General features: G+C 38.1%; 1 long non-coding RNA gene across 1 annotated transcript; it reads right to left on the bottom strand.

Moving 5' to 3' along the window:
* Positions 1 to 10956: 10956 nt before the first annotated feature.
* LOC127514802 (uncharacterized) lies at positions 10957 to 13725 on the bottom strand. Its single transcript, XR_007930707.1, has 3 exons — positions 13568 to 13725; positions 11768 to 12538; positions 10957 to 11315 (listed from the first exon to the last, which is right to left on the bottom strand). It is a non-coding gene; the product is annotated as an uncharacterized LOC127514802 (long non-coding RNA).
* Between the last annotated feature and the right edge of the window lie 274 nt (positions 13726 to 13999).

Genomic DNA, 13999 nt, shown 5'->3' on the forward strand with positions numbered 1-13999 from the left:
TTTTTTTTTGTTTTTTTCTCTGTGTACCGATATACACATGCCTGGAACACAAACAAATGCTGTACAATTGAAGGAAGCAATGCTGCAGTCAATTTACTAGCATAATTTCAAAATAAATAACAAGGCTAATTTAGCAACAGTAACATTCACTGGGTAATTTGAGGTGTAATTAATTTGTGTGTGTCTGTTTGTTTAGGAAGCCTAAAAGTATGCTCCAAATGGTAACATCTTAATTGGCTTTACCTGTTCAAATGATCGTTAACGCAAATATATAATCAGCCACTCACATGGCAGCAACTCACTGCATTTAGGCATGTAGATGGTCAAGACAATCTGTTGAAGCTGAAACTAAGCATCAAGAATGGGAAAAAAAGGTTATTTAAATGACTTTGAACATGGCATGGTTGTTGGTGCCAGACGGGCTGGTCTGAGTATTTCAGAAACTGCTGATCTACTGGGATTTTCACGCGCAACCATCTGTAGGGTTTACACAGAATGGTCTGAATGAGAGAAAATATTGAGTGAGTGTCAGTTCTCTGGGTGAAAATGCCTTGTTGATGCCAGAGGTCAGAGGAGAACTGGTTTGAGCTGATAGAAAGGCAACAGTAACTCAAATAAGCACTCGTTACAACCGAGGTCTGCAGAAGAGCATCTCTGAACACACAGCATGTCCAACCTTGAAGCAGATGAGCTACAGCAGCAGAAGACACACCGGTGCCACTCCTGTCATCTAAGAACAGAAAACTGAGGCTACAATTCACACGGGCTCACCAAAATTGGACTATAGAAGATTGGAAAACATCGCCTGGTCTGATGAGTTTCGATTTCTGCTGCGACACTCAGATGGTAGGGTCAGATTTCGGCATCAACAACATGAAAGCATGGATCCATCCTGCCTTGTATCAATGGTTCAGGCTGCTGGTGGTGGTGTAATGGTGTCGGCGATATTTTCTTGACACACTTTGGGCACCTTGGGTACCAATTGAGCATTGTTTAAATGTTACAGCTTAACTGAGTATTGTTGCTGACCATGTCTATATATATATATATATATATATATATATATATATATATATATATATATATATATATATATATATATATATATATATATATATATATATATATATATATATATATATAATATATATAAAATACACTTCATAGCAGTTGCATATATTCAATCACTCATGCAACAGTGGTCTCTTGTATGCAAAGAGTATATCCTAAAAAACCTCACTTAATGAGACACAAAGGGCTTTACCCCACCATTGAGAATACATCATGCATGTTAAACAGCTCTTTGATGATCTCACTATGGGTTTTTTTTATCTCTTCCTTTTTCTTTTCCATCCTCCCCGACTCTTCCTGTCTCTCTTGGCTGCCACAGAAAAACTCAACCAGTTTCTGTTTCTCACATCACTCATTCCAGAAGCTGCATGTTATGCATTGATTAGAGCATTGACGATTTACAAGATTATGCAGACAATTAACTAAGCCATTGATCTATGTTTAATTGCACAAATGTTTCTGTTCTATCCTTCTTTACTTTGCACATCCCAGACAGGACCACCTAAAACTTTTTGCGCTCAGTTTTGAACTGATGAATGAATGTGAATGTAGATGTGTAAATGCATTATGTGTTTGTTGCTTGCAATGCCAAGTTCATGATTCCCAAAGACTGCACATACTGTACACTGTAAACCCGAACAGTACTACTAATTTATAAAGATTGAGAACACTGCAAGTAAAGTCTGTTTTATAGTTAATGCAACTTAAAACAATTACATTTTTTTAACAAGGAATTTTGTTTTATTTTTGTGTGGCTCAATATTTTTGAGTAAATGCTTCTATTTAAATTATTATTTTTAAGTTTACTGAGCAACGTAAAGTGACGTCATCCACGTCACGTTGTTGCTTAACCGCGAAGAATCCATTCAACATGGCGGACACTCGCAAGCGACCGGAGCAAACTTAATGGAATAACTTTTAAGTAAATCAAAACATCTGTGAACATTTCTTATTTGTTTTTTTAATTGTTTTCCCCAGTGCTTTTGAATGCGCATTTTGAATGCTATTTTAGCGTAACTGCTTATAGTGTAGTTTTAACGTCAAAGCAGGGCAGTAATGGTAACATTAGCTGGTATTTTTTTTCAGTAAACACAGTCCTACGTTTTGAATGTTGCTCTTGTTAAGTGCACTGTTTAGGGCTGCGTTTCCCAAAAGCACCGTGAGCTAAGTCGATCATTGAGACCATTGGTGGCAAATGCTTCTACGATCAACTTAGACTTACGATGCTTTTGGGGAAACGCTACCCTGCTAAATGTGATTTTATTTGGTCTATGTATTAAAGTAGTCAACATTCGAAGTGGATCAAAAAAGTTAATCAAAATTGTCCTAAGAACTAAGTTGTCCTCAGATGGTTTTAGGACAACTTTGATGAAATCTTTTTGATCCACTTCAAATGTTGACTACTATATTTCTACATGCATCCAAGATTAGGTTAAGGCTAATACACATACACAGACATGAATTTAGCAGTATATGGGATATTAAGTTTACAAAACAAAAGTTTGTTTTTTATGGTGAACTTCAGCATGATGAATTATTAGCCTGAGTTATGCATAGGTGTATTTTTTTTTTTTTTTTTTTTTTTTTTAGTTAATATTTGTATTTAATAAAGTACCACTGCATCAAAATAATTGAGAAATGAAAAACATTAGCATTAATGGTAAACAATAGTTTTAAGTACAGTGCACTTTAACATTAAATAAAAATAAAAGAAATTAGTTTGACAATTGTTATTTATAATTGTTGATTTACTTAAAAGTTTTGAGGTAATTGGTGTCTACAAAAATTTGTAGTACTTTGAATTCACTTTAGAGCATCTGCTAAATTAATAAATGTAAAAGTAGATGTACTGTGCAATGCATTCTGGGAGAATGGCAGGTTTGGAGACTGATGATCTTGTGATGACCACCGTCTTCCAACCTGTTAATGAGAACATCTGCATGTGGTGGACAGTATGAGTCAACAGGAAGCCACAGAGGGATGTTCTTCCTGTGGTGTAGAAAAGCTGCTGAGCAAGTTAGAGACACTTGTACGTAACAATTAAGATGCTTGCGCCACATCAGTCTGATTGTCGTGCAATTTTATGGACCATGAGATGTTTCTATTCATTTTTGCTGCACTGAAACAGCACTGTTCATTATCTTCTTTTAATCATATACTCACTAACTGCATGTGGAAGTGCTGAATAAAACATTCAGAAGACAGACTGTGCATTAGGAGTGCTGCTGCTCATTATACTAGCCGCATTTCTTGAGCATGTGTCACATTTCCCAGAATAGATGGCATAATTGCCATTGCATAAGGATGGGCAGGCTGAGGCAGCAGGGCACTCCTTGTAGTTCTGCTGTGCAGGGATGCTCTCCGACACAAACTGCGGGAGATTTGGGGCCATAATCGCAGCTGAGGAATGCAGCAGTATGGGGCAAGCTGTTAAGAGGGGTCACTTGATAGCTAGGCTCACAAAGCCAGACTTTTCACTAGATCGGCACAAAATCTGGTCCAATTTGCAAGTTATTACGGCCAAGAGCTGTCCACTTAAGCAGAAAGAGACTGGCATGTAAAGTGACCAATCGCAGCTGGTTTTTGACTCTTGAAAATCTTGAAGACTCAATGCTATGAACTGAGTCCCAGAAATGTTAAACTGGAGTTTTCAGCCAGCTCTTGCTATTTTAGTTTGTAATGCTTATCAGTTGGTCCATAAGCGGTTGGTTGGCATGCTGTCTGAGGCTCTGACTCTTGCAAATTGCCAGTCCACAGATCAGATGTAGTTTTCAGCAGCATTACCTTGTGGAATTGTGATGGTTTGTAAATGTTGTATGTTTTTTGTGGGTTGATTTTGCAGCGGTTCTCTCATTCAAAACAAATTTCTCCTGAGGGAGACTATAAATAGTACCTTGACTTTGACCTTGGAATTGCATAAAGGTCTTCATTAAGCAAAGTGTTGTAGAGAGATCATCAGTCAAGGTTTGAACAGGCTTGTGGGTATAGTGGAAGTTGTCTTTTTAAAAAAAAAAATCCATAATCAGGGGGAAATGTTGAAAAACTAACCAAAAAACAAAAAGTATTGCCAAAATTCATTGATTGATTGATTCATTCATTCATCCTGTCACGATAACAATATCAGTTCACCATGCCTGGCACTATGTTTCCCATGATCCTGTCTGTTTACCACCTGCACACACTCCCCTATTAACACACCTGTCAGCTATCACACTCATCAGTACCACTCTTTATAAGCTAGCACCACACAGACACACACAGACACACAGACACACACAGACACACACACACAGACACACACACACACAGACACACAGACACACAGACACACACACACACAGACACACACAGACACACACAGACACACACACAGACACACACAGACAGACACACACACAGACACACAGACACACACACACACAGACACACACACACACACACACACACACACACACACACACACACACACACACAGACACAGACACACACAGACACACACAGACACACACACAGAGTCTGGTCTTGTCTATGACTAGGACTATCATCTTGGAATAGGAATGATTTCTTCTATGTGGTTTAGGACTAATGGTGCGTTCACATCAGATGCGAATGAAGCGTTAAGTGCGAGTGATTTACATGTTCAGTCAATGCAAAGATGCAATTTGCGCGAATTGAGCGTTTCGCGCAAGTTGAAAAATCGGAACTTTGGCGAATATTCGTGTCGCGTTAACCAATCAAGAGCTTGCTCTAGTAGTGATATGATTACGACGTAGCGAGCAGAGGCAGAAATCCGAAACAACAATGGAGGACAAAACCATCATCACTGTATGTGGATACCCGGAGCTGTACGATACATCTTCGTACTTTTATAGAAACAGGAATAAAAAGGATCTTACTTGGAAGAAAGTGAGTGAGGAGGTCGGACAATCTGGTAAGTTGTAAAAAATGCTCTTTACTCAATTTGAGCTATATATATATATATATATATATATATATATATATATATATATATATACATATTGAGACTACAAGCTAGCTAAAGCCGGCAAATTGAGCTTATTTGCCGTATTTCAGCCTTCCATAGCACATAAAGCGCAGCTACCCTCTCAACAAAATCCATGTCAGCCATTTTGCAACGAGACTGGAGCTGCCTGGCAGAATTCGCATCTGTTGTGAAGTGAACACCCGACGGCCAAGTAGCACGTCCATTCTACATCTGCGTAAGAAGAAATGCCTTTCCGTACCAGCAGGTGGCAGTAGCTGAACAGCCAATCAGAATGATCAGATGGCCCGACCGACCGACGAGCTTCGGAAAAAAGCCAAAGAGGACCAACTTCAGCCGACGGTGCGGAACACACTGAGAAAGCTTAGTCGGCCGACGAACAAAAACTGCCCTACGGCCGACTGTCGGCTTGGTGTGTTCCAGGCTTTATACCTTCTTCAGTCAGCCTGCACCATTCTGCACCTGCTAATAAGAGACTGTGTTACTCAAAGCTAAGTGTTTACTTCAAATTCATGAACTCAGTGACTTACCTGCTTGCCATCCATCCATCCATCCATCCACACACCCACCCTCTAATCTTAACCCATGTAGTTACCTTATATTCTTTCTTGGTAAGCGCACTGTAAGTACATTGAAAGAGCACATGCTGAAAAATAAAGTGCAGCCACAATAATAATACAGTACCCAATAAGATTCTAGGACTCTAATAAAATCCATTATGTGATGGTAGTTTCCCTGACATTGTCACGTGTTGCTGCACAAATTGTTAAATCCAAGACTCCTTGTAATGAGCATCTCCATTTGTAGTTAGATGCACTTCCCATGAAAAGCTAAATCGGCATTCCTTGTGCATCTACAAATCGTGTATGTGTTTATTTTTGTTGCTGCGCACTTTTATCCCCGTCGTGTCAAGTGGCTGGCTTGCTTCTGCGTTACTGCTGCTGTGCTCGCCAGTGATCAATATTTTCAGTGTGTGCCATAACAGGGCTCATCTCACACATAATAAGGCTGCACACAAGTCCTCGCAGCCCTGGGGAAAGTGCACTGCATTCAGATTCCCTGCTGTACGCTGCTGGAATCGTCTTCAGCACAGCATGTCAGATGCTCACACAGACAAGACTGTTCTGGAAACAGTCACACCACAAATTTTACTGATAAAAGATGTCAGACTGTAGGAGACCCCAGTAGTAATTTGTCCTTCATCTTTTTTCCCTTTATTCTTTAATCTGATCACTATTTGTTGAAAAATTATAATCAGTGGTGTTCAAAAGTCTGAGATAAGTAGTGAAAGTGTTATCTCTCTCTCTATCTCTCTGTCTAGCTATCTATTGTTCGTTCGTTATGTCATATCATTCTATCTTAACTAACAACATACTGTACATCAAGTTTTCAATTTAGGTTAACATTTTTGTGATCCACAACAATTATTTCTAATATTTTTATATAGTTATCATTGATTATTTTAACCCTCTGTTGTTCATTGGGGGGTCACACTTGAGTTGTTTGTGGTCTATTATATCTATTTTGACATAAGCTTTTTTGAATCAAGTCCACAATTTTTTTTTGTGGTCACGTAGCTTTTTTTTTTTTTTTTTTGGTCTAAAATGACAGAACAACACCAGAGGGTTAATATAAAACTGAAATATAAAAATATATCTAATGCAGTGAAATTCAGATATTTTAGTGTTGAAATACTTTTGCTTCTGGGACTTTTTTTCTCACTTTTGACTTTTTGAAGTCTGAAAGGGTTGCTGAAGCAGGCTCAGGATGCAATCATGTCATTATCTCAGAAGTGCCTCTTCTTCATTCCTAAATTAAAAAATCTAAAAGTATATTCTGATCACTCCTGACAGGGTCATTAACTCTCTAATTACTGCTTGACAGCTCCTTGACTTGCTGTGATGTGACTTTACGGGCAGAGTTTTGAAAATAAACACCCTCAAGGTTACTAATTTTAAGTTCAAATTAAACACGCACGCCTTTTTTAAGATGCCAAGGGGCCTCAAGACCTGTAATTGGTCTGCTACACCTCAAAAGGCACACCATCATTACTGCCTTAGATAAGAGGATGCAAAGTTACAGAGAGAGCCAGTGGGAAAGTCAGAGAGATTGTTTGCAATAATGTGTCCGCTCTGAACGATGTCAGGAGATGTTCTGAGAAATATCAAAGTGCTTGGGTGCTTTTTATAGTCATGCTAATATTGCAGTCTTTGGGTGAGAGCATGGAAACATAAGATGAAGCTTTTGTGGGAAGGTTTGCTACTAACATGAAAACATCAACTTTGGCAACTGCTCGCATACTCATAAGTTTTAATCACAGAAGAGCGTTGAAGCATTGTTTCAGTTTTTCAGAGCCGTTTGCAAAAAGGTATTGAGTTTATCCTTGTTTTGGTTTGGGGGGCTTTTTGCCTCTCTTCAGAATGTATTGGTTTAAATTATGATTATAAAACTGTATATTTGTGTAAAGTTTTCATGTCTTCTTCCTTGCAGGAAGTTCAACCAATTCAGTGCCATGAGAACAAAAACAGAAGTACAATATCCTTTGATTTTGCCATTCATCTCATACAAATTATAACAAGTTATCACAAGAGCGTGTTGAATAAAACTTACATTGCTGAGGTAAAGCTTTGTAAAGCAAACTTGAGCCATCTTAAATCTTAAGTCCGTCCATACATCATGCACCAACCTACCTAACCATCCGTCCATCCATCCATCCATCCATCCATGCATCAACCTACCTAACTATCCATCCATCCATCCATCAACCTACTTAACTACTTATCCATCCATCCATCCGTCCATCCATCCATCCATGCATCAACCTACCTAACTATCCATCCGTCCATCCATCCATCCATGCATCAAGCTACCTAACTATCCATCCATTCATCCACCAACCTACCTGACTACCCATCCATCCGTCCATCCATCCATCCATTCACCCATCCATCCAACAACCTACTTAACTACCCATCCATCCATCCGTCCGTCCATCCGTCCATCCATCCATCCATGCACAAACCTACCTAACTACCCATCTGTCCGTCCATCCATCCATCCATCCATCCATCCATGCACCAACCTACCTAAATACCCATCCATCCATGCACCAACCTAACTACCCACCCATCCATCCATCCATTCATGCACCAACCTAACTACCCATCCATCCATCCATCCATCCATCCATGCACCATCCATCCATCCAGTTTTCATTAATAATACATCATGAGTGATCTGCTAAAAGTGTGTATTTCCTGAAAGATAAAGAAACTCAAGATTCCCTCAGCGAGTTTCAGTCTGTGATATCCATTAAAACCCTCTGCCATATTCCTGATTTTCACTGATCTCATTATATTATCATATATTCATTTTCCGTTTGTCAGACCACATCAATTAAACATAGCTTTACTTTCCCACCTTCAGAAATGAGAATAAGTCAGATAAATTAGATTGGGGTCAGATCTTGTTATGCAGTGGAGAGAAAAGTAACTCTGTCCGAAAAGACAAATAGAAAAATGATTTCCACAAGTTTAGGCTGTTTAAATATGATGATATAAGTCAATAATCTTCACCTTCATGTCAATCTAACTACAACACTTAGTCAAAGGCTGAATCTAAATGCACCAAGCAGCCGGAATGAGAAAACGATTCATCGTTTGCTCATGAGCTCATGGGCATCAGGACGTTGAACCTCTTCACATCCATTCTGTCATTTTGATGTATGTGTGGCTTGTGGCGTATGAATTCAATTAACATATAGTACTGTATACAGCTGCCATTTCCCTGTAAACAATACATCAAAATGACAGCTCCATAACACATTTCAAACACGATCAGCTTTGATCGAATCGATAGACCCATCCCAAATATACATTATCTCTCAATTCTGTACCCATTTATAGTGTTTGCTAAGGTAAGCAGAACTTTTACTATTGCAATGGACATGAATGATTCGTGACATTTTTTCAGATGTATTTTTGATTTTCTAAGCAATGTTTGACTGGCAGGCTATTAAACGGTAGACAATATTTCATACATTTACATTGAAGGAGTGAGCCGTGCTTTATCTAGAAACAAAAAAAAAATCATAGAGACTTGGTGGACTCTTTAGTTTGGACCAGAAAATGTGAAAAGCTAGTTGTATTTTTATTGTGCATTTACAATAAAATTACTGTGAGGTTCTGTTTATTAACATTATTTAATGCAATAGCTAACATGAAATGTCAATGAAGCATCTTGTATTTAACTTGGTTAATATATAATATGTATATAATACATTTGTATAAAATTCATTTGTAATATCTCAATTTGAAATTGTCAACCATTGTATACATTAGCATTGTAATAATAAATAATATAATATGAAAAAAAAATATTATTTTTTATTATTATTATTATTATTATTAATACAATACATTTCATTTGTTACACAAATTAACTCAAGTTTAAAGGGAATTCGGAAACCCTTGTTATTAGCGTCACCGTTGGCCGTTAAGTGAACTGCAGTCAGCAACTTGCTGCTCGTGCTCGGGTCACACGCTTGCATATGTAACTTACAAGTGACTGAACGTGATTCAGTTCCTTGATATACTCATGTAATGGCGAAGTTCTTATTCTTTCTTCGCTTTGAAGTAAAAGAAGAAGGAAACTTTGCAGTGATATCGTGTTAACGAACATCCAGACGCCGTCCACGCTGCTGAGAGCAATGTTTAGATGAATATGTACGCTAACAAAATAAACACAACAAAAATGACAGCGGTGAGAAAGCAGTTTAGAAAGCATCTGATCATAGCGATGTGGATATATGTACACCAGCTCTGCAGTTCAGCAGCATCATGTCGACAGATGATGAGGTAATTCAAATTACACTGTTATAATAGTTTGATTATAAAGTATATTTGAGATAGACTGTATAGATCTGACTATGTTAAACTATAGTTTGAATTAATCCCTTTTCTTTGCACGACACATTGACTTTACAGTACAGAATGGCTCTTTCAACATTGATTCCTGAACTTTGTACAAGCATTAGTTTCATGTGTCATTGAACTGAAGAGAGGCTAGGAGCGCGTGTAACCTTAACATGTTTTTGATTTTCCCGGCAAAAACGTCCCGAGTCCTTGACGTAAAAATTATTATACAGGCTTGCCTTTTATAGACAACCTAGGAAGTTGGGAAGGTCTCACCAGAGCCGTTAAATATGAGAGTTGCGACACTCTTTGATCTCGCCGCCACGCTGTCACGTGGTTCGTGTAGCTCTAAATAGTTCCATATAAATCCACGCTGTCAACCAGTTTGAATGGTTTTAAGCGGGACAGACAGCTGTAGCTATATTTGCAGCAATTATCGGTAAATATTGACGCATAATATACATTGATTATTACGTTGACACTTACATTACATACCTATAATAGCCTTTTTTCCTGGGGAGTGGCGGAAACACAGCATTAATCAGTTTTTGTGTTTAATTTTGGAGGGAAGAGGGGCTGCTCCCATAACATAAAATACATTTACAGCAACTACTGTATTTGCAGCAATTTTCTCGGTAAATATTAACGCATAATATTGATTAAATATTGAATAAAATTGATTACTACGTTGAGTACACTTAAAGTAGTGTATTGTATCTGGAGAGATAGAGAGACGGCATTATCGTTAACAGTGTGGTCTGTTAAAATGTACAGGTAACTGGAGAGATGGTTACTTAGTGAATTAACAATGTTCCTAAATATGATCCATAACATTAACATTTCTGTTAACTGGATTCATTTCAGTATGGCTAATGTACCCCTTCATCCTGACTTTCCCTAAACATAGGCTAAACCATTCATCAGAACACACACAAATGTATGTTATATAATATATATATATATCTTGCAAATAAATCCCTTTGAATTTAATTAATTTTTTGTGTGTGTTTAATTTTAGAGGGAAGGGGGGCTGCTCCCATAAGGTATACATTTACAGCATGTACTGTATATATTTCTCATGCTTCTATGGTCATAATTACTAACATCCTAATGTTGTGTTATGTTAAGATAGATTCACATGCACAACAAGTGAATATCAATGAATGAAGCTGCTCAGTTTAAGTCAAGAAAGAAGTTTGGTCAACAGTGAAAAATATACAAGACAAACAATTGCATTCAACAAAACATTTAATTATATATTATATCCAGGGAGAGGGTAGGTAAGTTTTCCTTGAATGTTCTGTCTTCAAAGAAACTCATTCGACTTCCTACAGGGAGAGAAAGATGGCACAAAGGCCAGAGAAGGAATATAAGTGTTCACAATATCCATTACATGCTTCCAGCCCAGCTGTAGGATGATCTGGAGACCTGGGGCCTGTACCATGAAGCTCGATTAGCTGGCTAGCCAGGTAAGTTTCAGATTAGTCATCTGATTGGCTGTTCACCACTAATGTCACACATTCATGTGCACCCGCTCCACAAACTCAGGATCAAAGCCTGAGTTGACAGAGCAAGTTGATGATCAGCATCATGGTACCAACAAAGCCGGATTGGAGTGGTTTGGTTTTGTCAACTCGAAACTAATCCTATAACCCTGAGTTTGTTCAACTACCATTATGGTACAGGCCCCTGGTGGTGAATCAAGAATCAGTCAAATGCTTATCCATACATTGATAACAAAAACATTCAAACTCCACACTAAAAGTAATGCTATAGTTACTTGATTTTTTTGGGTGAGAGCATTCCACTGCCAGAAGCAGACTGTGGGCCTGTTTGCACCTGGTATTAAGATGCGTTTTGGCTGATCGGATCACAAGTGGACGACACTAAATACAGGTGTAAACGGTCTAAAACGGTTTGAGTTTGTCCACTTTCGACCACTTCCAGAAGTAGTCGAAAATGCATTCGACCGGACTGCTTTCGTAGTGTAAATGCTCATGTAGTCGAATGTGTTTGAACAGCCACTAAAGACCACCTACTCTCCATCTACTGACCTAATGTGTAAACATTATAGGAAGCACTCGAGTCAGACAGGATTTAAACTTTGTTGGCTGAAGACCCAAGTTTGGTTTAACGTACTAAGCACAATGTTCTCTCACCATTACTGATTTCTAACACACACTCACAGCATTCGGCTGGTCTCGCGGCTGTCAGAGCAGAAGCGAACACTGATGCTCTCAATATGTTTTCCTGTCATCTCTGGGTGCGTTCATATGTAAACTGCTCAAGCTTATTTTGTCCATTAGATTGAAAGATCTGTAAAAACCCATACATTTAACCACCCCCTCGAAGAAATCAGGACAGAAGTAGTTGAAAGAGGACAAAAGAGATGGATTAAAACACCAGGTGTAAACATGTATGTGTCTCCTTCGTCCACTTGTGATCCGATCGACCAAAATGCATGTTAACTCCAGGTGGAAACAGCCTGTGTCAGAGGCCCCAGAGGAGACCGGGTCTGGAGTCGAGTCAAGCCTGTTGTTGCTGGAGAGAACTGGGAGTTGTAAAGAAAGAGGAAACAGTGTTAAGGTTAATACATTGAAGGACAAATTAAATACACGTTTCCCAAACATTTTCACAAAGCTGACATTACAGAAGTGAGAGCACACACCTATAGTTAGGTCCATACCTATTTGGACATTTGTCATGATTTCTGTTATTTTGGCTCTGTACTCCAGTACAGATTTTGAAATTAAATGAGAAAAAAAAAGATATCTATACAGAAACCACTATTGTTATTCAAATTTTTATTCTTCCACACAATAACATTATGGAAGAAGCTGGGTGATTATTTTGCTCATCCAAGAAATTATGCAAATAAGGGAAAAGATATATATATATATATATATATATATATATATATATATATTTTTTTTTTTTTTTTTTATGCTGTCATAGAGGTGTAAATTTAATGATGATTTAGCATTGAGGTCATAGTTTGTGGGGGTGTTTTTGCACTTGTTGCTTCATATCCAGATGTGTTTAATATTCTGGCCACCTCATGTATGTAAATAAGAAACCCATCTGAACACAATGTAGTGCAACATCACCTTTAACTATGACCTCAGTATTGAATTTACACATTTCTGGCTGATTATAAACTTCATTAAAGTAGAATTCCTGGCAGAGCTGTTGTATTGAATTACACTAGATTGTAAAGGTGTTCCTAATATAGTGGCCACTAAGTGTATGCAACCTCCTTACTCTGTTATTCTCTGGTACTTTAAAGAACTGGCAACTAAGTGTTGCTAACATTAACAACAAATCTAATAACCGAAGCTAAACGTTGTTTGACAACGAACTTGTAAATGTAAAGGTAAATGTAGCCTAACTGACGTCAGGTTATAGCTAAAGTTAGTGAAGTGTTGGTCACTTAAGCTAGCTGCAATTAGAGTCTAACAAACGTTATCTTCCAATAAACATTAACTAAAGCTGGTTACATAAAATACAACTATTGACTAGATTCATGAGAGGTCAGGTAATGCGTTCAAATGTCAAAAATGCAGTAATTTCATAAACTTACCAGCGAGCGAACTTCAGAGTCACTGAAAATGAATGGGGTTCAGCGCTGGAACTATCAGTGTTTGGAACTATCGGCTGCTCCACGACACGCGTTACTTCCGCATTCCAAAGTTCCTATGGAGGTCTATGGGAGTGTCGCAACTCTGTTTTTCAACGGCTCTGGGTCTCACTATTTAATTTTTGTTACATGCTATTCACACATTGTCATTAAAAGTGATTAATAGGTTACATGAAAATTCTTATATTTAGCCCCTTTAAAGGGGACCTATTATGCCCCATTTTACAAGATGTAAAATAAGTCTCTGATGTCCCCAGAGTGTGTATGTGAAGTTTTAGCTCAAAATAACCCACAGATAATTTTTTATAGCATGTTAAAATTGCCACTTTTGGGGGTTGAGCAAAAACGCGCTGTTTCAGTGTGTGCCCTTTAAAT

Source organism: Ctenopharyngodon idella, chromosome 1 (assembly GCF_019924925.1).
Source record: "Ctenopharyngodon idella isolate HZGC_01 chromosome 1, HZGC01, whole genome shotgun sequence".
Taxonomy (NCBI): Eukaryota; Metazoa; Chordata; class Actinopteri; order Cypriniformes; family Xenocyprididae; genus Ctenopharyngodon; species Ctenopharyngodon idella.